Source organism: Emys orbicularis, chromosome 9 (assembly GCF_028017835.1).
Source record: "Emys orbicularis isolate rEmyOrb1 chromosome 9, rEmyOrb1.hap1, whole genome shotgun sequence".
Classification (NCBI taxonomy): domain Eukaryota; kingdom Metazoa; phylum Chordata; order Testudines; family Emydidae; genus Emys; species Emys orbicularis.
The window spans coordinates 57,212,704-57,238,959 of record NC_088691.1 but is presented as its reverse complement, the minus strand read 5'-3'; the positions used below and the strand labels follow the sequence as shown (position 1 = coordinate 57,238,959).

Sequence of the window (26,256 nt, the reverse complement as noted above, 5' to 3'; positions counted from 1 at the left end):
GGAGTCCCTGAAGACAGGGACTGTTCTCGTCTTCTCTTGGACAGGTGTGATATCCTTCTGGATTCAGCTGAGCAGCCATCCTCATATATGTCCCCTGCAGCTGTATTTTGTTTCTCTAGTGAAATTTCAGAGAGAGATTTTCTGCAGATGCCTTGTAGACTACATAAGAACAGCCATACTGGGTCAGACCAAAGATCCATCTAGCCCAGTATCCTGTGCTCCGACAGTGGCCAATGCTAGTTGCCCCAGAGGGAATGAACAGCACAGATTATCATCAAGTGATCCATCCCGTCGCCCATTCCCAGCTTCTGGCAAACAGAGGCTAGGGACACTATCCCTGCCCATCCTGGCTAATATCCATTGATGGACCTATCTTTTATGAACTTCTCTAGTTCTTTTTTGAACCCTACCTGATAATGTATTCTGCTATGTAGAATGCCTTCTGGTTCACTTTCCTCTAGTGATCATAAACTGCCAATCCTCTTTTCTGATTTCTTCTTTTCTGATTTCTTCTTTCGACTCCTTCATTGTTAATTCCTTCCCTTGTTGAATCTGTGGCAATGATTCCCAGATCTTGTTATTCAAGAAGTCTTCATTCTCTTTGGTGCTGTGTCAGGTTGATGGTTCTTCAAGACCACAAATCTTTTCTTCCCATCAACTTGCACTTCACATTCAGGAAAACTCTTGTGCCTTCAGTCAGGAAGGAGAACAAGGACATCTCCTCCAGGCCGCAAATACTGTTCCAATGTTGTCCATTATTACTGATGTAGAAATGTACCTAGGTAGAAGATAAGCAAATTCCCTGCTACAAATTCCTTCAAACACTCCTGTTAGCATTTGCCTATTCTCTGACTCAAAGTTCCCTTTGCAGCTGGCTTATTTAGCTAGTATAATTGGGTTAGCACAACTCCTTCGTTAACAAGAATAATTTAAAACACCTGGAGAGATCACACACATGGACTGGAGAGGCTTGAAAACCCAATCACAAGGCCCTTACAGAAACATACCAAACTCACAAATTAGCCAAGGCTGTTACCTCTGAGCACAGGATCTGCAGTTACTCCTCAGAAACGCCCTTCTTACACTGATATGGACATTCTAATCTATTGCACAGGCTCTAGGGAAATGGTGACCATTTTAACTGAAAGTAGCCTATGGCCTCAGTCCTATTGCAAGTAATTAAAATTTGCTTGAGCACACAAGAGGTGTTTGTTCCTTACCTCTGCAGAACTGAAAGATTAACACCTGTGGGTGAATTCTTGAGGTAAACAGAAGAATTTGTCATCTTCAGTCTCTGAAGATTGGTGGAAGATCCTTAAGATCCTTACAGAAAATTTCCTCATAACTAACCTTTGGCTCATTTTGCATTCTGTTAGTCTGTCCAGCACATCTGAAAGTGGAGGATAGCTGTATTGGCAGTGATTAAATTATGAACCCAAAACAGGTACTAAACCTTTGTTTGGAGAGCTCCTAAATTTCCGTCTGGAAGTGGTTCAAATTTGAGGTCATGCTTTATACCTCAAGCTTTGTTGGCACTGCGGAAATGGTTGGCAGGAGAAACCTAATACACACTTGATTTTTGCTTTTCTAGGTATCAGGAGTGGCAGCCAGAGTTTCCATTGCATGTTAATATATTCTTAAAGGTAAGCTCCATTGATCAATCTTCCAGCTTCAAATAGCTAATGCCTTAGGGATACATAGTCTTGGTACAGACACAAAACTTGAATTATATCTGGTGAAATTACAAAGGAGTTTTAAGGTTGTGGTATGGGATCTGTGATGTTGTGAATGTAGTAATGGTAAAGTGTATGCTTGTGGCTAGAGCATTGAAGGGTATGTGCTGTAATGGCTTAACTTTTTTCATTCCTTGCTTGTTTGTGTTTGTGTTAGGTGTATTGTGTGTAGTACAACTTAACTTGACTATTTTACAATTAAGTTTTTTTGTATATTAATTTCCTGTGGTTTTTTCATGCTTAATGGTAGATGACTAAGTAAGGGGGGCAAACCTGTCGGGGATGGAGAAGTGTACACTTCACATCAGTGCTGTGTGCCAGACCCCCGTATAGAAAATCTTCTGCCTAGTAACATAGAATCTGACTGAAAACTGTAACTATATTGATGGAGTCTGTTTTTTATCTATACAACAGAGAAGAGTATATTTGACAAAAATTTGTCACACACAGTTTCAACTATTATGAATAACTCTTAAAAATGACCCAAAATGCAATTAAAAGTACATATTGCATCAGATGTACTCAGGGATAAATCTGTCTACCAAATCGTGTAGGTAAATAATTTATCTATTAACAGTGAAAGGTTGGACTGCCAAGGACAAAGTTCATAAAAAGCCCAATTTCACATTTTCTGTATTAAATTAAACAAGAGAAAATGTGTGAAAACTAACCATGTGTGAAATTCACTCTAAAAGGACTTCTATATTTAGGAGAGAAAAAATATTTTAAACCCATTTTAGAACACAACCCTAACTAAGGTATAGCTACTAGGCTCCACTGTAATCATAATAATGGTAACCATGGGAAGATGTGACAAGTAGATGAAAAAAGCAAGCTGAGGGAAGGAGGATGGAGTATCAAAAATAGGATATTTCAGCATAGTCTGAGAAGATACTCTGACTCTGTCCTCCTGGTCAAATGCTCAGAAGGGAATGGTATGTTACTGAACTAGAAATATCTCAACAAGCTTTTGTGCAAAGCAAATCAGACATGATCTGGTTGTTCAATATTAATGACAAAAACAGCCAATAGCACTTTGTGCAGTATAATACAGAGAAATGTCTTCACTGATCAAGGAAGTGACAGTTCTTCTCTATCTGCCCCATGTCATATCACACCTAGGGTACTATTTAGAGTTCTAGGTCTCAGTATCCAAAAAATACTGATGAACTGGGGGAAAATATTTTAGCATCTGGAGGAATGTATTCAGAGCTACTAAAGGTTTAAAAAAACAAAAATGTGGTGCAATAACTGACAGGGATATAACCATATGTATGGTCAGTATTTAAAGGGAATGAAAACACCAAGGAGGAGTAATTGTTTAGGGTGTAACAGTGGCATGTAGATAGATGTGATTTGATTGAAATTGACCAAAGGTACACTTAATAAGAGGTCAGCTAGACTGGAGTAGTCTCCTGCCACTTCAGTCACTTAAAATTAGACTGGACAAATCATTTGAATATTCAGGACAATCCTTTATTGGCAGGTGGATGGATGGATAAAATAACCTAATAGGACTTTGTTTCTAAATACAGCCGGGGGGAAATCTGTGTGCTTTGATATTCCTTACGCTCACTGTTCATTGGTTTTAAATGAATAATTCCCCATGAAAGTGATAAACTACACTATCCCCATCCCATATGTAATGTGTGATGTGAATAGCATGATCAATAGTTAGAATTGGGGTTAATTTTTCTTGGCATGTTCTCTTGCTGCTGTTTATATTTCAGTTAATGGAGGAATATAAGCTGTACTGTAAATTGCCTCATCATATCTCCTTTGGTGTTTGTAGTAAGATGTTTCCATATTAATACTGTTAAATCAGTGTAGAAATTACTTGTAAACTATCTCCTAAGGATCATGTCAGGTGAAATGTTTGGATTGCTTTAGTAAAATAGTTTTCTGCTGATGTAGGAGCTAGAGTAGTATGGAAACTGGGTTGCTCAACCACTGAATTAACTTGCCTGGGATCCAGGTCAGACTGTGACAGGCTTATAATTACCTAGGTCATCTTGTTTACTGTTTTTAAAAGTTGCAGCAATACTAGCTTTCTTCCAGTCTTCTGGAACTTCCTTGCTGCTCCAAGATTTATTGAAAATCAACATTAATGGCTCAGTGAGTGCCTTAGCTAACCTGTCTAATCAAGGAGCTTCACCAGTTTGGCTGAGGAAAGATTTTGGTACCCAGTTCTCCATCCAGCAACTGCTCTCACTCTCCCCACCCTCTGCTCTGGCTTTGCAGGGATTACACTACTATCAGCGACTGACCTTGGATAATGGCAGCTTTTCTGCAGAGAGTAAGGATCTTGGTTCTATACCTGGAGCCTGATTGTAGCAAGCCTTTTTGTGCCCTTTGTACTGCCTTGGAACAGTTTCCCATCCAGTAGCAAAGAAGATTAAGGCCAGCCCCACCCAAGGTAGTCACTGGGGCCTTGACTGCTGCTAGAAACTGCCAGGGAGGCTATTAGGGGAGAAGTTGGGTTTGTGTTTCTGAAATTTTTTGGCAATAGAGAATTTATCTGCAAAACCTATTGCTCCCTTAGAGCCTATAGAGACTACTTATGGATTCAAAATCCAGAAGGGACCACAGTTCTGACCAATCTATTCTGATCTGTATAACACAGACCATAGAACTTTCCTGAAATAATTCTGTTTTATTCTAGAACAGCTCTTTTAGAAAAAAGTCCTATCTTGATTTAAAAATTACCAGTGATGAAGAATCCACCATGACTGTTGCTAAATTGTTCTAGTGGTTAAATACCCTGACTGTGAAAAATATATATGCCTTGCTTCCAGTCTGAATTTGTCTAGCTTCAATTTCCAGCCATTGGATCATGTTGGACTTTTTTCTGCTAGGTTGAAGAACCCATTATTAAATATTTGTTCCCCAGGTAGATAGACTGTAATCAAGTCACACCTTCACCTTCACTTTAAGGTAAATAGATTGACCTCTTTGAGTCTGACCATTATAAGGCATGTTTTCTAATCTTTTAATCGTTTTCATAGCTCTTCTATGAACCCTCTCCAATTTATCAATAACCTTCTTGAATTGTGGACACCAGAACTGGACACAGTATTCCAGCGGTGGTCTCATTAGTGTCAAATACAGAGGTAAAATAATTTATCTATTCCTACTCAACATTGCCGTAATTATGCATTCCACGATAGCCGTAGTTCTTCCGGCCACAGCATCACATTGGGAGCTCATGTTCTGCTGATTATCCACCACAGCCCCCCAAATTTTCTTCAGGATAGAGTCCCCCATCCTGCAACTATGGCTTACATTTTGTTCCTAGATGTAAATGTTTACATTTACTACTTGTATTAAAACACATATTGTTTGCTTGCGCTAGTTTACCAAGTGACCCTGATCACTCTGAATCAATTACCCATCCTCCTCATGATTTACCATTCCCCAATTTGTGTGTCATGTGCAAACTTTATCAATGATGATTTTGTTTTCTTCCAAATCATTGATAAAAATGTTAAATAGTGTGGGCCAAGAATCAGTCCCTATGGGACTGCACTGGAAACACACCCATGTGATGACAATTCTCTGTTTATGATTACATTCTGACACCTGGGATCCAGGACAGGCTGTGACAGGCTTATAATTACCTAGGTCATCTCGTTTACCCTTTTTAAAATTTGGAGCACTATTAGCTTTCTTCCAGTCTTCTGGAACTTCCTCGCTGCTCCAAGACTTCTCTGCATTATTATTGCTAATTCTATCATTTTCATGTAGTAACAGACAAGTACTACTGTCAAGATTCTTTTTGTTTGTAATATATTTTAAAAACTCATTGTTCTTTGAGTGATTGATCATGTCCATTCCAAGCAGGTGTGTGCGTGCCGCGTGCATGCCAGCCGGAAGATTTTACCCTGCCAGCCTCTGTAGGGTCGGCCTTGGCACCCCCAGAGTGGTGCCTTCATAGCGCCCAATATAGGGCTCCACCGACCCACCACCCCCTCAGTTCCTTCTTATCACCGGTGACTGCTAGCTGGAACTTGACTCGCTCTCGCAGCAAGCGCCTTAGCAGTGTCTGATAGACCTTAGTTGTATATAGTTCTCAGTTTGTTAATAGTTGTTTCCCTATAGTTATAGTTAGTTGGTTGTTCGGACGTTTTTTCCACCCTCCTGGGGTATGCCTGGGTCTCCAGGGTTTAAGCTCTGTGAGGCCTGTGGCAAGTTTATGCCCAAAAGTGATCCTCACTCTTCCTGCCTGCGGTGCCTTGGTGAGAGTCACCAGAAGGAGAAGTGCCATGTTTGCAAGGATTTCCACCCCATAACCCTTAAAGTCCGAGAGCAGAGACTAAAACTCCTGCTGATGGAGACGGCATTGAGACCACAATCCGACCCGGGACCCAATGACCCGGCTCCGAGCACCACCACCTCGGTGTGCAGCGCTACGGCACCAACGGCGTGCGAAACGGGCCCGGCTAAAGACTCTAAAGCCCACTGGCACTGCCACGGGTTGGCCTCAGTACGGCACCGCTCACCATCCCCGGTGCCAGTAAAAAAAGAAGAGGCCGGTGAGGGGCCGTTTACCCCTCCCGAAACTTACAGGATCCCCGGGGTCCACAAGCGGATCTGGACAGACCGCCTCCTCCTTGCTTTCGCCCAGGGTTTCATCGACTCCTGTCCCGGCCGGGGTCCAGTCAAGTCCGAACCCCCCCACCCTCCCGGTCACCGGACCACTAGGGGGACATACAGCCACCATCGACGCCGGAGGCATTCGAGGCGGCCACGGACTTGATGCGCCTCCCGGTGCCATCCTCCCTGCAAAGGAGGGATAAATCGCCAGCGACCGCGTGCCCCCTGTTCCACTCCAGGGGTAAACCGGCCATGATGGCCCGCCGGTCTCCATCTCCGGCACTGCCCATGCAGGTGCAAGAACCGCACCACTCCCCGGAGTCGGGGCACCGATCGTTGACGACTCAGGGTACTGCTCCGCCGTGGTCCTCCTACTCGGAGACCTCGGAATCGGAGACAGACTCTAATCGCTCCAGCAGATTGTGGAGCAGGAGGTCCAGGTCACGGCGGAGTTACCAACCATACCCGGCACCGTGGCAGCAACAATGGCAACCTCCTGCCCAATGGTCCTTTTGTACACCCTGGGCTTACTATCAGAGCCAGGGCCAAGTCCTCGGTCCAGAACTGCATCGGTGTCGGCGGCGTCCTTCGTCCCACAGTCAGCGCTGGCACCGCTGTCAGGGGGAGCGGCACCGCTGGCTCAGATAGCTCCGGCACCGATAATTCAACCAGCTCCGGCACTGTTTCTCCAGACAACGGCACTGCCGGAGGCTCCAGATCCGACCCTGCTGATGTCATCGACCTCAGTACTGCCAAACTTGTCGGCCCTGGCACTGACTGCGGTGCCGAACTCTCCATCAGCTCCGGGCCCACGGATCAAGCACCGGGTGCCGTGGGACCCCAGGGGTGCCGAGGGCAGTGAACAGGGCCCGCTATCTGTCCTCTCATCCTCCTCCTCGCCTGACGAAGTGGTTGTGAGGACATCGACATTCACGGCCCCGACTCTGGAGGACTACTGTGTTCTTCAACAGCTCCTGAGGTGGGCCGCCCAAAGCCTGGGGATACAGGCAGAAGAGGTGGACGAGGATGTAGACCCTGTCATTGATATCCTGGCCCCCTCCGGCCCATCCAGGGTTGCATTGCCACTGATTAAAACTATAACTGATACATCTAAAAATCTGTGGCAAACCCCCGCTTCCCTGGCCCCTATGGCCAAGAAAACTGAGCACCGCTACTTCGTTCCCTCTAAGGGGTACAAACATCTTTATACCCACCCTCCCCCAGACTCTTTGGTGGTCGATGCAGCCGATCAGAGAGAACACCAAGGTTTTCAGGACTCCACCCCAAAAAAACAGGGACGCCGAGAAACTGGACCTATTTGGCCGAAAGGTCTATTCGACTGGGGGCCTGCAGCTCTGGATAGCCAACCAGCAGGCCATAGTAAGCCGCTACGGGCATAACACCTGCTCGTCTATGGCTAAGTTTGCAGAGCTCCTTCCCCAGGAAGCTCGGGTGGAGTTCTCCGCACTCGTGGAGAAGGGGAAACTGGTTTCTAGAGCATCTCTGCAAGTGGCTCTGGACGCGGCGGATGCAGCCTCCCACACGCTGGCCACAGGGGTAGTGATGAGACGAGGCTCCTGGCTGTGCAGGTCTCTGGACTGCCACATGGGGTCCAACAGACCATACAGGATCTTTCTTTTGAGGGATCAGCTCTTTGCCCTGAAAAGACAGATAAGAGACTTCATAGTTTGAAAGACTCGAGAGCTACCCTGCGCTCGCTGGGACGTCATACGCTGGCTACCCAGCGCCGGCATTTTATGCCTCAGCCTTCCCCATGGCTTTATCAACCACAAAACCGCCAGGACATTCCACGTAGGTGAAACAGGAGTACTAGGAGGAGGCAACCTCCCTCCTCTGGGCAAAACTCTGGCCAGCCCAAGCCTCCACCTGGGCCTAGACCACCCTTTTGAGGGTACGGTCGAGGATGGCCTTCCAGTACGATTTCTGGATCCTTCCCATCTTACCTTCTCGTCTCGTCGATCCCCTTTCTACCGTGCCTGGTCCCGAATCACTTCAGACCTCTGGGTGCGCCGCACGGTAGAGAGGGGATATGCCATTCAATTCTATACCCCCCCCCCAATCCTTTTCCCCATCCCTCTTCAGGGACCCCTCTCACGAGCAACTTCTAATTCAAGAAGTGCAGTCCCTCCTCTCGGTAGGGGCAGTGGAGGAGGTTCCTCAGGAGCTAAGGAGCAAGGGGTTCTACTCCTGGTATTTCCTAATACTGAAGGCCAAGGGGGGCCTCAGACCCATCCTGGACCTGCGACAGCTCAACAAGCATATAAAGAAATTCAAGTTTCACATGGTCTCGCTAACCTCCATTATCCCCTCACTGGATCCAGGAGACTGGTACGCCGCCCTCGACTTGAAGGACGCGTATTTTCATATCGCAATAGTCCCACATCACAGACGCTACCTCAGATTCGTAGTCAGCAGAGTCCACTGTCAGTTTGCCATCCTCCCATTTGGACTGTTGACCGCCCCCCAAGTATTCACGAAATGCATGGCAGTCGTCGCGGCGTTCCTGCGCAAACGCCAGATACAGATTTTTCCCTATCTAGATGACTGGCTAATCAAGGGATGCTCAAGAGCCCAGGTGGAGGCTCAGGTTGAATTCATAAGAAGGACCTTCCTCGAACTGGGTCTCCTCCTAAACAAGGAAAAATCTACCCTGTCCCCGGTGAAGAGGATAGAGTTCATAGGCGCGGCCCTGGACTCTACCCGAGCCAGGGCATACCTCCCAGAAGCCAGGTTTCGATCACTTCGGGATATCATACAGGGCCTCAGACAGTTCCCCACCACCTCAGCAAGGAACTGCCTAAGACTACTGGGGCACATCGTTGCATGCACCTACGTGGTGCAGCACGCCAGACTCAGAGTGCGCCCACTCCAGTCTTGGCTGGCGTCGGTGCATCAGCCAGCTCGAGATGCTCTGGACTGCATTGTAACCCTGCCCAGTCCGGTGTGGGACTCCCTCCTGTGGTGGCTCGACCCGCGAGTGGTTTGCGCGGAAGTTCCCTTTGCCAGCCCTCAGCCCTCTCTTTCTTTGGTGACAGATGCCTCGGATCTGGGCTGGGGAGCACACCTAGGGCACCTCAGAACCCAAGGCCTCTGGTCTCAGATGGACCTCGCTCTACATGTCAATGTCAAAGAGCTGAGAGTGGTGCGTCTGGCGTGCTACGCTTTCAAAACCCACATAGCGGGCAGGTGTGTCTCAGTCCTCACAGACAACACCTCGGTGATGTTCTATATCAACAAATAGGGGCGTGCATGCTCCTCTCCCCTGTGCCGGGAAGCCCTTGCGCTGTGGGACCTCTGCGTAGAACACTCGATCCACTTACAGGCGTCATACCTCCCAGGGGTTCAGAACGCACTGGCGGACAGCCTCAGTCGGATCTTCCATGGCCACGAATGGTCCCTTCGACCAGATGTGGTGAACTCAATTTTCTTGTTCTGGGGCTCTCCCCAGATAAACCTATTCGCCACTCGTGGCAACAGGAAGTGTCAGGCATTCTGCTCCTTCAGGAGTCACAGCCTGGGGTCCATCGGGGATGCCTTCCTTCTCTCTTGGGCAGGGCACGTGCTCTATGCTTTTCCACCTATCCTGCTGGTCCACAGGGTGCTCAAGATCTGCAGGGACCAGGCTCGAGTTATACTGATAGCGCCGGCGTGGCCGCGCCAACACTTGTTCACCTCGCTCCTGGAAATGTCGGTAGTGTCTCCACTCACTTTACCGCTGGTCCAGGACCTGATCACACAGGACCATGGTCAACTCCGGCACCCAAATCTGGAGTCCCTTTACCTCACAGCCTGGATGCTCCATGGCTAAGCGCCGTGGAGCTGTCATGTTTGGACCAGGTCAAACAAGTTCTCCTGGGTAGTAGAAAGCCCTCCACCAGGGCAACGTACCTTGCCAAGTGGAAACGGTTCTCCATCTGGGCGGAGCAATGCCATCAGTCGCCTCTCCTCGCCCCCATACCGTTCATACTGGACTAACTCCTGCACCTAAAACATCAAGATCTGTCCCTGTCATCTATAAGGGTCCATTTAGCCGCCATCTCCGCCTTCCATCCGGGCTCAGATGGGTTCTCGATTTTTGTAAACCCTATAGTCAGTCGCTTCCTCCAGGGTTTGGACAGGCTCTTCCCACACACTCGTCAGCCTGTCCCGGCCTGGGACCTCAATCTAGTCCTATCCAGACTTACGGGCTCCCCATTTGAACCACTGGACACCTGCTTTTTGTTGTATATCTCGTTCAAGGTTGCGTTCCTCGTAGCAATTACCTCGGCTTGAAGGGTTTCGGAGCTTAGGGCCCTCACGTCTGAGCCCCCTTACACAGTTTTTCATAAGGACAAGGTCCAACTTAGACCTCACCCGGCTTTCCTCCCTAAGGTTGTTTCCCAGTTTCACATGGCCCAGAACATTTTCCTCGCAGTGTTTTACCCCAAGCCACACTCCTCCGATGGGGAGTGCAGGCTGCACTCACTGGATGTACGTAGATCCTTCGCCTTCTACATAGAGAGAACTAAGTTGTTCCGGAAGTCCGTCCAACTTTTTGTGGTTGTGGCAGACAGAATGAAAGGTCTCCCTGTGTCCTCTCAGCGTATCTCGTCGTGGATCACATCTTGCATTAGGGAGTGTTACGGCCTGGCGAAGGTGCCCGCCCCGCTGATTACTGCCCACTCCACAAGGGCACAGGCCTCCTCGGCGGCGTTCCTGGCACAAGTCCCCACTCAGGAAATTTGCAGGGCAGCTACGTGGTCCTCGATACATACGTTTATGATGCACTATGCAATTACACAACAGGCCAGGGATGATGCGGCCTTTGGACGGGCAGTGCTCCAATCTGTGCATGATTCCGACCCCACCTCCTGAGCTTTGGCTTGTGAGTCACCTGCTTGGAATGGACATGAACAATTGAAGAAGGAAAAAATGGTTACTCACTTTCTCGTAACTGTTGTTCTTCGAGATGTGGTGTTCATGTCCATTCCAATACCCACCCTCCTACCCCTCCATCGGAATAGCCAGCAAGAAGGAACTGAGGGGGTGGAGGGTTGGCGGGGCTCTATATTGGGCGTCATGAAGGCGCCACTCCAGGGGGCGCCCAGGCTGACCCTACGGACGCTGCTAGGGTAAAATCTTCCGGCTGGCGTGCACGCGGCGCGCACACCTGCTTGGAATGGACATGAACAACACATCTCGAAGAACAACAGTTACAAGAAAGTGAGTAACCGTTTTTTCTTAACTGTTCTGGCCACAGATTTCTCCTAGCATCTCTTTTCTTCCCTTATCAATTTTCTACAATTCCTAACTTCTGGTTATATTCATTACCATCAACTTTCCTTTTCTTCCATTTGTTATATATTTTTATAACTTCCTTTACTTCCCTTCTAAACCAGGTCAGTTTTTTCACCAGTGCATCTGCTTCCTCAATTCTGGGAATGTGGCTTTCTGGGCATCTAGTAAGGTGTTCTTAAATGATTCCCAATTATCATTCATACTTTTCTGATTAAATTCTTCCTAGCTGATTTGGCTTATAATTGTTTTTAGTTTTGTAAAATTGGCCTATTAAAGCTGTGTGTGTGTGTATATATGTGTGTGTGTGTGTTTGTGTATATATAAATAAATAATATTACTAGTCTGGACTTTATTCTGCTTGCACATTATAAATGTGATCAAGTCATGATCACTTACACTTAAGCTACCATTAATTTTTAGTTCTGTGATCAGTTCCTCTTCATCTCTTAGGAGAAGGTCTGATAAAGAATTCCCTGATGTTGGATGTAACAGTTCTTGAATTGGGAAACGGTTATCAATAGTGTTTAGATATTCAAAGAATATTTTAGTACTAGCAGCATGACACCTCCAGTATACATCACTCAAATTGAAGTCTCCCAGTGTCGCACGTTTTTTCCCCCCTATACATTCTAGATATAGGAACAGTTGTTAATACCATATTTTGTGCTCATCTGTTAGGACATAGATCCTTAAGCATTCAAGATCATTTTCATCCAAGTTATCGGAGACTCAGAAACAGGTAATGCCATTTTTGACAGAGTGCCACTCCATCTCCCTTTTTGTCAACTTGATCTTCCGAAATAGGTTAGAACCATTGATTTTAACATTCCAGTTGTGTGAATTGTCCCACCGGGTTTCAGTAATACCAACTAGATCAAATTTATGCTGATAAATGAGCAATTCCAATTTCTCTTGTTTGTTACCCAGACTTTGAACATTGGTGTATAGGCAATTAAACAATTTCTTCACCTCATGTCCTTTGGTTCCTTGATTCATTTTGTTCTCAACATCTCAGTTTTGTGCTGAGTGCTTATATTTTGCCACTTTTCACCCTCCTCTTTTGTCGAGAGTTTAACCCCCCCAATTACTTTAGTCAGCCTGTCCACAAGGAGATTGGTTCCCCTTCTTCAGAGGTGAAAGGTCATCCAAACTTTCCCCATTTAAAGATGGACCAATGTTCAACAGAACCCAAACCCTCTACCCTACACCACTTACCTAGCCAGTGGTTCACTTCCAGAATCTTCTGCCTGCCTTTGCTCGTGGGACAGGAAAAATCTCAGAGAAGATTGCTTGACAATGTTTTTCTTGGGACGCTTCTGAGTGTCCTTAAGTAATCTGTTATTTGTGTGATATCCTGTTAGGCAGTGTCATTAGTGCTGATATGAACCATCACCGATGGAGCCTTTCCAGTTGACTTCAGAAGCCTATCCAGTCTTGGAGTGACATCTTGTGTCTTGGCTCCGTGCCGGCCGCATGCTGTTCTGTTGTCCACCTGTCACTTGCAGAATGCTTTTTTGATTCTTCTGAGTATTGAATCTCTAGCAAGGAGCTTCTGTTTTCCTTGGATGATTGATGATCTCTTTGCAGGCAAGCTTGATTTTATTACAAGTCTGGCCGAAATGCCATCAACATGTGTGTCCCACACATCTGTCCTTTCCTTTTGATCCTACTGGGTCTTGAGAGATATCTTACACAGTTTCCACATAAGGACCTGGTATTGATTCAAAACTTCTAGCTATTTGGAATTCCTCCTCGTCCTCTTCTCTGTGGTCGCCACAGCCTGCCCATCTTCATCTGTCTTCAGCTGTGTAGAATGCAACTGTGACCTCTTGCCTCTAGTGGTTATGAACTGCCAGGCCTCCTCTCTGACATCCCCTCTCTCTGATTCTTTTGTTGCCAGCTCCATTCTTTCTTGAACCTAGGGTACTGGTGTTTCCCAAACCTGGCTATCTAGGAAGAAATCCGCTTCTTTTATTCTTATTCTCAGTACCATCTCTATTTGCTCCTGCAATCCAAGAATCTCTTCCACCAGCACACCACCAACTTGCACTTCATGCATATGAAATCCTTTCTGTCTTCAGGCAGGAAAGAGAACGTGGCACATCCATTACAGGTCTTCACCACTGTTCCATCACTGGCCATCTTGATATCATAAGATTAGTGCTAAACTTGGAAGGAAAGCCTCTCACACTCCCTCTCAAGTCCCTCTGAAACTCCACTGTTAGGTGCCTCTTTTCATTGCTCTCAAGTTTGCCTATGTGTTTTTTTTTGTTTGTTTTTTTAACCAAGTCTTCCCTGTTTAGCTCAACTCAGCCCCACCCCTCACCACCAGGGAGCGTTTAATCACTCTGCGATGTCAAACAGCTAGGCTGATGAAAGCTCCAAGGGCTAGAGCCTCATCTCCAAGGGCTAGCCATTCTGCTTACTGAGAGTCCCATGGCCCAGCTACAAAGCTCGTACATTGAAAACAAAACAGTCAGACAACCCACAGATGGACCAAACGCACCACTCACTGCTGCCTCCAAGCACAGTCTGCAGCTACTCCTTCTGAAACTTCCTGTCTCTGTTAGTACAATGAGCAATGTCTAAAAACGCAAAGATTAGTTTAATGCAGGAGCAAATCAGTCTCTTAGAGAGGTGGTTCAGAACTCCCCTTAAAAAAATATTTGTTTTCAGCATGCTTAAATCATCCTTATGGTTTCCAGAAAGGTTTAGAATATAAAACTGGTGCTGGAGCTACAATTCTTCAACAAATACATATGCTCTATCATTCCATCCAGAACTGGAAGAAGCATCTTAGTAGCTGTTGCTCTGGGAAATTTCAGACTTCTATTGATCTAAACAAAACCTATCTTCATAGCAGTCTGATCTTGCCTTTGAAGATTCTTGATTTTTTTTTGGGGGGGGGGGCCTGGAAGAACAACACTTGTAAAAACTTCTGTCATTTTGGTAGCAACAATCCTGAGAGTGTTTGCCACAATGTTTGTAGAGGAGAACCATGCATGCGTACTTTCTTGGATGATCTCAACTGGGCAAATTCTAGAAATGAGGCTCAAGAGTACATCAAAATAACAGTACAGATGTTATGGATGCATAATAAACTATATTATACATAAATAATAATTTTTAACCTACAAGGAAGCTGGGAGTATGGACAACACAATTAAAAACTACACTGCTCCAGGGAAGACAGCAAAAAATACATCCCACTATCTCAATGACAGGTTTCAGAGTAGCAGCCGTGTTAGTCTGTATCCGCAAAAATAACAGGAGTACTTGTGGCACCTTAGAGACTAACAAATTTATTAGAGCATAAGCTTTCGTGGGCTACAACCCACTTCTTCGGATGCATATGATATGATATATGCATCCGAAGAAGTGGGTTGTAGCCCACGAAAGCTTATGCTCTAATAAATTTGTTAGTCTCTAAGGTGCCACAAGTACTCCTGTTATTTTTACTATCTCAATGGTTCCTGTCCAGCAATCAATCAAATTTTAGGATATCTGTTGCGATTGCTGATGGTGTGCCCTGCAGTCATATTAAATATTACTTTAAACATTTTTATAAGGGTTTTTCTGTGCCCGGGCATTCAGAAATAGCAAAAGAAGTTTTTAAAAAATTAGGGAATGTGCCTCTTCTTTCTGATGATGCATAAAGCTTAATTTAAAGCAAAATTTGCTGTGTTTTGCCCCTAAAAATAATAAATTAAAGTCTCTTTTCCCCTGTTTTTGTTGGAGGACTTCAGGCGAGGCTTTATTGTAAGCTCTAATACTTAACTGAAGGGATGTGTGTGTATTGAGTCATTATTGAAAGCTTCCTTTAACTGAAGTTAATTAGCTGCTGATGTTAAATGGCCGTTAACAAAAACTAAGCTTTAAACCATCTGACAAAAATCCCCTGTCTCAATTGCCCACCTTTCACTCTCTTTGATCTTGTGATGTCACCATTTTACTAGCTTCCAGTGCATCTTCAAGCCCAGATGAGCTTGAATTTTTAATGTGAAAAGCAAGAAAGGGAAATCTCTTAAAAACACAAACAAACCAATTCTCCCCCTCCCCCTCCAGCCTTTATGCATCATTTTCCCCCTTTGCTAGTTAAATGCAACCCTGTGTTTATGTATTACAGTAATCTATTACATGACCACATACATACTTTTTCAAATAATACTAGGTTTATTTCTGCATCTTTAGGAGATGTGTGGGTGCAATGACCCTCCATTAGTAATCAGCAGAGGTGAAGCTGGATTTAAGATCAGTATTACTACAGTGCTGAATGATAAGGCCCTGATCCAGCAAAGTTAAGTATGTGCTTAACTTTAAATATGCGAGCAATCTCAATGAAATCATTAGGGCTATGCTTATGTTCTTTGCGGTTTAGGGCAAGAGTTTTTAGTTCCTTGTAGAATCAAGCCCTAAAAGCATAAGTCTCTACCACTTGAGCTAAAAGAATTGGCTGTGAGATGTAGGCTATTACCCTTGATGTGAGCCAGTCGCTGCAGGGAGGTATGGTTGCATATACTTAACCAATGCACTACACTCAGTAGTGGAGCACAGCTAATTTAGCTACTTATTGAAGATGCATGTGGGCCGAGGCAATTTCTCATACCCCTCAGATTTTCCTTTGATAGACATTGTATCTTTCAGGAGGATTTCAATGAACACCAATACTTTGCTGTTCAGAAAGATATAGTGCTCATAAATGGTGTGTCCTTTCTCCTGAAATTGAACACCTTTCGTATCTCAGCAAGTTACTTTGGTACCTTTTGTGATGTATATTTAATCATAAAAAAGTGGTGATTGAACAGCAAGAGGGTCTGCAAGAGGGACACTCAAAACATTTTTTCAAGGGAATTCAGAAACTAGGGTCCTGTTTATTTTGTACTATTCAGTGGCGAGGGACTAAAGCTTCCAAAGTTCTTATAAATTCACTGGCTTAGAGTTTGCATTAATGAAGTGTAGGAAGTGAGAGGATCTCCTCATCTTCAGATGCAAGTACCAACTGCTGTTTCATGGGTAAGAGCTCATGTTTTGCAGTTAAAGGGATAGTAAGGCAGTGCTTGGTACTCAATTCATACATTTCATGGAACTACAATTTAACTTACTAGCATCACGGAGTAATGTCTTAAACTCTCAAGCCTTCAAATTTGCACAATTTAATTTTTTTAAGTTTCCCTGATGATGATGTTCCCTCGCTAGGATGACTGATTTACTATTTGTCATGGTTGTATATATCCTTTTACTAATATTAGACTCTTAAGTTTAATATCTTTATTTCTTCTGTCTGAGGAAACTTGCTAATTTAAAGGGTCACTGATTTTATAGATTGATAGCTATTAATGTCAGAAGAGGCACCATTGTAATCATATAGTCTGACCTCTGGCTTAACACAAGCCATAGGTTTCACCCAGTGATTCCCTGAAGTCTAGTGAGACTGGGTCAACCGTATTTTCCTACCCAATTTTAAAAATTCTCTCCCTTGCTGTGTAGGTATTTTGCACAGAAACAAACAGCAGAAGCCTAAATTATTGTACCCTCCTATATCTACCAAATTCTTGGCTGATCATACAGAGGATTTCACAAACTGCTCAGGCCTTTTGGTTATAAATTTCTGTCATTCTCTATTAAAGATCATCCAGAGTATTTTTCATACTTCATGAATTTTGTGTGTGTGTTTCAGTAGACGTGCAAGTTTTACAGCCTGGTATTAAAGAAACCAGCAATTGTTTTTATCAATCAGCAGTCTAAATATAGAATGTATACCAACATACATCTCATATTGGACATGGTGGACATAATGTTTTTCATATTTTGTTTTCTTCAGTGTATCACTTTGATATTGTGCTATTCTGAACCTTGCTTATTAATTGACAAGACATGCTACACTGTACGATGGCACTTAAAATGCATAATATGTACTGCAGAAAGAAATCGTTGCTATAGCAACTTTCTAGTAGGTCACACACAATGTTGTGTATATATGATTTGGCTGTTAACGCAGACCAGTATGCCTGATAGAAAAATGGGAAATGTAGGAGTCAGGGAAAAGGCAGCAAAAACCACTTAAAATCAGCTGACACAGTAACACTGTTACAAGTTAAAATGAGAATTTTTAAAAAATTTAATTGAGTTATTGCACAAACTGGTAAGAAATGGAATTCCAGGAACTATAGTTAAATTTTATCTACTTTTACAAAAACTGCATAAACAAGCTATATAATAACCTTCCCTTCTGATTTTTCCCTTTGAAAGTGTGGCAGTTTAATTGAAAACTGCATTCCTTTTCAAAATAATATTCAGAAGAAAATGTCAGTGTAATGGCACACAAAGGTGATTTTCTAAAGGCATAGCAGATGTTACATACTAGAATTATGGGATTTAAAAATAAACTCAGGGGCCATGCACTTTCCCCTGTTTCCGGGTATTGCTATTATATTGCAATATGAAAAACAGTGGAAGCAATTTAGCAACTGATTAGCATTTTCAAAGGGGCTGAAGGGAGTGAAACGCCCGGTTCCCATTGATATTTGCTTCTTTCGGCCTTTTTGAAAATTTCAATCTATATTGTGTAGCTGATTTTTCCCATATTCTTTGTATGCAAATACAGACATTTCATAAAGTACAGTAGAACCTCAGTTACAAACACCTTGGGAATGGTGGTTGTTCATAACTCTGAAATGTTGAGAACGCTGAACAAAATGTACTTTCAAAAGTTTACAACTGAACATTGATTTAATACAGCTTTGAAACTTTACTATGCAGAAGGAAAATGCTGCTTTTAGCCATCTTAATTTAAATTAAACAAACACAGTTTCCTTATCTTGTCAAATCTTTTTTAACTTCCCTGTTTTTTTTAGTAGTTTACATTTAACACAGTACTGTACAGTACATGCTTTTTTTTTTTTGTCTCTGCTGCTGTGCTGCCTGATTGTGTATTTACTGTTCCAAATGAGGTGTGTGATTGACTGGTCAGTTCGTAATTTTGGTGTTTGTGATCTCAGGTTCTGCACTGTATCACTATATTTTTATGCACATTAGTAGATATCAAGCCATTGGATTGTTAAATGGAAAATTCAAAATAGATATAATAGTTTCAGACTTGAACATAGTAAATGCAAAATCTTAGATTTCAATAGCATACATTCTCTCACTGAACACATATACAATGTTTTAACTTACTGGTTACTGTTAATTGTAAGCTTCTGATATGATACATTGTGTGGCATAGTTACCACAAAACTTAACAATTCTGTTTCCTGACTTGTGTCCACTGTTTCCTCCTTCTTTGCATGACACCACTCTTCAGTTCCTTCCCCCCCCCCCCCCCCCAGATATTTAGACTAGTACATTCTTGTATCAGACAGTGGAATATGGGATTTCAAAGGAATTTTTTTAAATTAAAAAACGTAATACTTACTCTTTTTCTGGAGGCAGCCATATTACTGTTAAAAAGCTCACCTGGGATGGAATGACTTTTGTCCCACTGATTTCAACAAGAAAAATCAACTCTTGAGTTGTGTGGTGTTATCTCTCTGTATTTCTGGGGCCAGATTTTCGAAAGTGCTGAGTATTAGCAGCTTCTGAAAATTTGTTCACTTCATTTAGGTGTCTAAACAAGAGCTGATTGCTTTTTAAAAGCCAGCCCTGTTGTGGGTGCTGAGCACACTTGAAAAACTAGCACTAATTCTGCTTCAGTGGCAGGGATAGTAAATAAAGTTTAGCGTTTAAATTAATTTGTTAATTTTATAGGCAGATGGAATTTAGGCCATGTGCAAGAGAATATGTAAACTGTACACTTCCACATACTGAGAGTGGTCTCTGAAGGAGCCTTTCCCCTAACTGATGCTCTCCCACTATGTGGAAGGATGCAAGATTTCACTCTCAGTTCTAATTGAAAGCTGTATAAATAACAGCTTAAAGAAAGTCAGTCTGCATTTAACAGGGAAGTACTTCAAGAATATCTTACTGTAGCCACTTGGCAAGATCAAGTACAAACGACTATCAATTTGTGCTGTTTTTTTTTTATTCAGTTTCATAAAGGAAAACACAGGCAAGACATCTTCATCCCTGATCAGAAGGTAGAGAAAGAGGAGATGGGAACAATCTCCCCTGTAGCTAAAGCATCATTTTCTCACCCCTTTCTTGCTTTCAAAACCATTAGTTTCTCCAACAGCTGCTAGTGAAGTAGCTATTGTCAATATAAAATATCTGTGGCACACAGAAAATAAAATTCTTCCTCATGGGCACCTGGTGCTCCATGATCCATTACAACTGGTTGTTCCTCCACATGTTCCAAACACAGAGGCTGCTCTTTGAAAATTTCTGTCTAGTTTCAGAGTGTACCTCTAGCAGGTGAGCAGCTTGGAAAACAGACAGCTTCTCTAGCTCCCAATGTCTTGTTTCTGGTTGAAGAAGCAGGAGCTTCTCTAGGCCTCTTCTCTTTTAATCTCCAGGCAAAGAAGCTTTTTCCATTAGATTTTTTTTATTTTTGTCCTTTTCCTTACTACGGCAGTAGCGAGGAGGCTATTTTTGAGAATAGAAGTCTGCAGGAAACTGGTATTTGAGGAGGAAACATGGCAGCATAGTAGGCTCAGCTAAGATCAAAGGGCCTCCTGCCACAGCCCGGCTTTGCAATAATGCACTGCCTCCCTCACTGTGCAGCAATGTGGCAGGCAAGCCTTAAACTGATGGGCAGAAATTCGTAACAGGAGCTGGCTTTGGAGAATCTAGAAGTCACTAAACCCTCGCTACGCAGGGCTTCAGACCAAGGTGAAGAATGACAGTAAGTGCTCACTCCAACAGGAGCAATATGGCAGGCAAGCCTTAAGTGGGAAGGAAATTCTTCAACAGAATGTGGCATTTTGGAAGCAATATGCCAGAGAGCCTTGGCTGTTTTTTCCTCTTCTGACTGGGGTGAAATATGTTGTCTGAGAGGCTGGTAAGTCAGAGGGGCAGAAAAATCTCAGGTGCAGGACCCCATCCCCCAAACACCACCGCTTCTTTCAGACTCCCATTGTAACCAAGTATTTTTGCCCTGATTGCTCTAGGAAGGGCCTTAGCCAGTCTTGGTTGTGGTCATTATCCTGAACCTGTGGTCTCTCATGTAAGGTGCTTTGCATGTCTTGGAGAAGGGCAATTTCTGTCCATATGCACCATCTGCTGAATCTTTACTCCAAGAGTCTGTAAGGACAGATGAAATAGGTTACAGGCAGTCTTGCTCCAAGAGTCTTTATTAGCAAAGCCCTATAGAATTGGGTGTGTCTAATATCATGGAACACAGAATGAAAAGATGAGTGTTGGCTCTGGGCTCAATGCTGACTAAGACAAAGTTGCCTACAAAGACTCTAATATCAGCACCAGAATTACCTACAGAGCCTGCAGTGTGCATTGCACATAAGACACTGGATTAGATGAAACTGAAAGCCCTTCTGTACCCACTATCCTCAGACTCGTCAAAGGCAGAGCCACGTGTAAGACCATGGTCTGGTGTGGTTCTAAGGAAGGCAGGTAAGGAAAGAATGACCACTGTTGGCCATTCTTTCTCTAGATGGGAGATTCTTCAGATCAATGGCTTCAGCATGGCTGTACATGGAGCTACTTCAGTTGTCAGAGGGGGTATACAGGATGTGTCGATTGTTACAGGTTCTATTATTGCAACAACAAAGCAAGATCTTTCATCCAGATCCTGTGTAATAAGACTTGAACAAAGCTTGAAAGATCTTGTTCATTGGATGTTCAGCTAGAATTGAATTTGAGGAAGCAATTGCCCAGCAAATGTTACTAGCTTAAGTGGTCGAGATTTATGACTTGGATGGGCAGCAAACCAGAGCAATCAAAATTGGCTTTTATTCGATATATTCTAGAATATTTACTGCATATGACAACTGAGGATCTGTGAGATTATTTGCTGAAGGTTCACTTAATGGGTATATCTGCATACCACAATTTGATAATAAATTTACTCATGGGTCAGTTAAAAGGCTCCTGAAGGGACTTGGAAATCTTTATCCACCAATGAAAGACCCTCTACCTGTAGGGGACCTCAGTTTAATGTTAGCACAGCTGATAAAATGCCATTTGAATCTTTTGTGGAGTGTACATTATTTCATTTATCTTTTAAGGTTGCCTTTATTATTATGATAACCGCAGCGAGGCAGGTCAATTAAGTAAATGCCCTTCTGGCATATCCTCCTTTTTCTATGCTTTAGAGACCTGACTTAAGATTTCTAACCCATATTGTGTCAGATTTCAATGGCAATCAAACTACAGCTGCCATTTCTCCCCCCCGTCAAACCACACAGTAACGGAGAATTCACGATTTATAATTTTGATGCTAAAAGAGCCCTTGCCTATTATCTTAATAGAACTCAAGAATTTTACAAATCTAATAAATGGTTTATTTCATATCTAGACACTCATAAAGGTCAGACAATATCCTTTTTAACCGTTTCCAGATGGATCAAACTATGTGTCGGGAAAGTTTATAAAATAGCAGTGCTCTCTTCCCCCATGGGTATTAGCTTTCATTCTACCAGACCGGTGACCACCCCATAGCTTGATTTAGATGTGCCTGTGTTGAAGGAATATGTAAAGCTGCCGCTGCAAATAAGAATTCCAGATGAATAAAGAATTAGAAAGTGTGAAGGTACTGCAAAAAAGGGCTAGAGGTGGAAAGAATGTGCTACCAAGCTCCTAACACTGAGACTTAGTCCTTCAGAAGAAACTGGAATAGCAGTTTACCCCAGTCAAGGAAGTTCAAAGATGCTGATCTGACATGTGTAGGAATCTGAAACACTAGGGGTACCTGAACAACTAATATCAGTTAATTGTTAAAGGACATGATGATTTAGTTTCCATTCTCATGTGTCCAACTGGCATCTGCGTAGTCAGTTGAGTATAGGCTGCCCTTTGCTTAAATATGGGTTGTTTAAAATTATTAGACGTTTTATTTTGTTAGCTGCTTGAATCAGAGACTGTCCTTAATGGGAGCTTGGAATGTACCCAGCACACAACAGACACTACTGTAAACAGTCAATCAATATAAGTAATCATCAAAACTCCTTGCTGCCTCTGTTGCCCTCAGGAGAATGGTATCGTATATGGTCACCTAGGGGAAACGGGGGAAGTTTTCAATGCTAGCCCTTAAACCGCAATCAGTTCAACAAGTAATCTGCCCCTGATTTGTGAAATCTGAGTGTCTCACCCACGCTTTCCCAAACATGCCATGGTTATGGTTGGACGGGATCACCAAGCATTGCAACTAGCTTTTTAAAAAGAGAGGGGTGGCTTCCTGTTTGTCTCCCTTCCCCCACCAAAACCCGTGCTGCTTTTGTAAAAACAAACTATTTGGGGGGCTTTACACTGATGCCTGTCCTCAAGCACAATACAGGTTGCTAGGGGAAAGGGGGCTTTTTGGAAGTTTCAACCAGTGATCCTAAAGATGCCTTCACAAAAGCTGCAGCACAAGACCTCTCACCCATGCCTCGTGGCCTTACTCACCATGGCTGGATGCTGCAAGTGTCTGGGTACAGACCAGGTCCTTATGCTGCAATGCTGTGTGCTGCAGTGATGGCAGCAGAGTTAATACTGGAGTGGCCCAGGAAAGTGTCCTACCGTGGTGGATGAAATAAGGCAGCCCTTCCCAGAAACCTTCTGCAAAGGATTGCAGAGTTCCTCCATGAAAGCTTCCTAGAGATCTCCATAGAGAATTTCAGGGTCATTCCCATGCACATAAACAGCTTTTTTCTGAGAGCACCCTCTGCATAGCTGGAGTGGCCACCGATACCCACTGCACCTACTTTTTTGTTCAGAATCAACATTAAAAATAATAGCATGTAACCCCTACGGTTTGATTGGAAGTGTGTACTCACCAGAGCTGCTGTCCCCGGCATCACACTCTGCCTACAGCTGGTCCTGTGAAGGGATGGGCTCCAGGGATAAAAACAGTTCTTGGCTGTCGGGGGGAATGGATCCTCTGATTGCTTGCCACACACTCTTCTTCTCCTCCTCCTCCTCCTCCTTTTTCCTCGTCAACAATGTCCTCCTCGTTGCTCACGGTCGCCCAGTGCTCCTGGGAGGTATCCACGGAGTATTTCGGGGTAGTGGTGGGGTCGCTGCCGAGAATCACATGCAGCTCCTCATAAAAGTGGTATGTCTGTGGGGTAGAACCAGAATGATTGTTCGCCTCCCTTGTCTTCTAATACGCTTGCCGAAGCTCCTTTATTTTCACGTGACTCTGCTGCGTATCCCTGGTGTAGCCCTTCTCCCCCATGCCCTGGCGATTTTGGCATAGATGTCAGTGTTTGTTCTGCTGGATTGGCACTCTGTCTGCACAGACTCTTCTTCCCACACAGCAATAAGATCCACCACCTCCTGTGTACTCCATGCTGGAGCGTGTTTGCGGCCTTGAGTCTCCATGATCATGTGCTGGTGAGCTCTCCACACTGAGCAAACAGGAAATGAAAATTCAAAAGTTCCCTGGGGCTTTCACAAGGGAACGGCTATTTCCTGTGTACCTGGCTGATGTGCAGTGGAGTTGAAAGTGCTCTCCAGAGCTGTCACAGCACAGAGCTGTGGGACACCTCCTGGAGGCCAATTCATTTGAATTACACAATGCATTGTCTACGCCAGTGGTTCTCAAAGCCAGTCTGCCACCTGTTCAAGGAAAGCCCCTGGCAGGCCGGGCCGGTTTGTTTACCTGCCATGTCCGCAGGTTCGGCCGATCGCGGCTCCCACTGGCCGTGGTTTGCTGCTCCAGGCCAATGGGGGCTGCGGGAAGGGCGGCCAGCATATCCCTCAGCCCACGCCGTTTCCCACAGCCCCCATTGGCCTGGAGCGGCGAACCGTGGCCACTGCGAGCCGCGATTGGCCGAACCTGCAGATGCAGCGGGTAAACAAACCGGCCCGGCCTGCCAGGGGCTTTCCCTGAACAAGTGGCGGACCGGCTTTGAGAACCACTGGTCTACAATACTAGCCCCATGTCGACCCATGGATGTCAAATCAAACGCTACACCTCTCATGGAGGTGGAGTACAGAAGTCGACTTTACAGGCCACTTAAGTCGGTGGAAGGGACTCGGTAGTGTAGACACATACAGTATTCAATCGACCTAACGTGGCTTATGTCGACCTAACTTTGTAGTGTAGACCAGGCCTGAGATGCTACCCAGGGAATTCCGATTTTTGCATTAAATTCCAGTTGGAGGGGAAATATTTCATTTTCCCTTATGGAGCATTTTTACAGAGGGGGAAAAATCTTGGAATTCTTTCCTATTGGGATCTGACTTTGCTGTATAAGAAATGCATAAGTAGATTTTTGGAGGTAGCTAAATTTTGTAATGTTTATTAATCAAAATTGATAATTTGCCTTCTCAGCTTGGGCTGGTGACTGAGGCTTCAGTTCTCTGAACATCTCCCCTTGCTGGGAGCACATTATGAAAGGAATGTTTAAAATAAAAAAAGGGGCTGGAGTCTCTGTGCTTGGAAGTTGAGGAGGAATAAACGAGTTGTAATGGATCACAGAGCATCAGATACCCACCTCAGAGAAGAAAAAATTATGGTTAGATAAATCATTTTTTTACTGCTTTGGAGCAGCATAAAAATATATTGTTAGTAGTACTGTTTCAGTAGTGCCTCGTGACCAACTGAGATCAGGGCCCATTGTGCTAGATGCGATACAAACACAAAATCTAAAAGGTCCCTGCTGCCAGCTGAATATCTGGCTGGCTCCTCCCAGGAGTTTTTCATTTCCAAACCTATGTGGCTGAAAGGGGAGGGGTGGGATTGCATGGGCCCTGGTGCCCCTGGTTGGGGAGGGCTCCAGCGTGGTTCTGAGTCCCGGAGTGGAGGGAAAAGGCATATCAAAATAACAAAATGCATGCTGTGTCAATTATATTGTGCATTTTCATACTTAATCCTGTAAAACAGTCCATTCTTCTTTGAGTGTCCTCTGCATAGTCCCACTCATGGATGCACCAGTTGTTGCAGGCTAGACAGTGGAAAAATTCTAGTAGAAGTGCCTTTAGATGCCCTTCTAGCCCTTCTTTCTGTGTTTGTGAATGTAAGACTGTAAATGGGGCGTGACTCTCCCATACCACCTCAGTTCTTTTCAACTGCACCAGAAGACAGATGTGAACCTCTCCAGGTCCTTTGGCTCCACATTTGTTTTCAAAGCAGGTTTAGAGATCTTAGTACTAGTTTTATTCTTAATCATAGTTAGGAGAGCTTAATAGTTATAAGATAATTCCTTTGTTATAATTAATAATAGTTAGCTCTTCAATTCCATCTCCAGTTCCATGTCAGAGCTGAAGAATTTTTAAGTGTGTATCCTGTCCAGTGATCTTCCTGGTGTCTGATGCTCAACCTAGTGCCTCGTGTGCCTGGATGAGGGCCATTCTCTATCAAGATGTTCAGTTTGCTCCACATTCCCTCCACAAGCTCAGAAGGATCTACAGAATAGGCTTCAAGAACTGATGGCTGCGTTGTGTTGATTACAAATTTGAAAAAGTGCCCAATGCTAAGGACAAGAGCCCTGTCTTGGCTCCAGGCAAGTTCAGAATCAAGGAGAAAGAAGTTCTGTATAAGACATTGGTCTCTGCACCAGACTATGGATCTAAGGCAGTATCTGAATGGAAGGAA

At 44.2% G+C, this 26,256-nt stretch overlaps 1 protein-coding gene across 1 annotated transcript in view; it reads left to right on the top strand.

The window, feature by feature from the left end:
- STAG1 (STAG1 cohesin complex component) overlaps nt 1–26,256 on the top strand; it is a 393,382-nt gene that overhangs the window by 32,079 nt on the left and 335,047 nt on the right. The window contains exon 2 of the mRNA XM_065411120.1: nt 1,592–1,643. The gene's annotated coding sequence lies outside the window, so the exon portion shown is untranslated. The remainder of the gene's footprint in view (nt 1–1,591; nt 1,644–26,256) is intronic.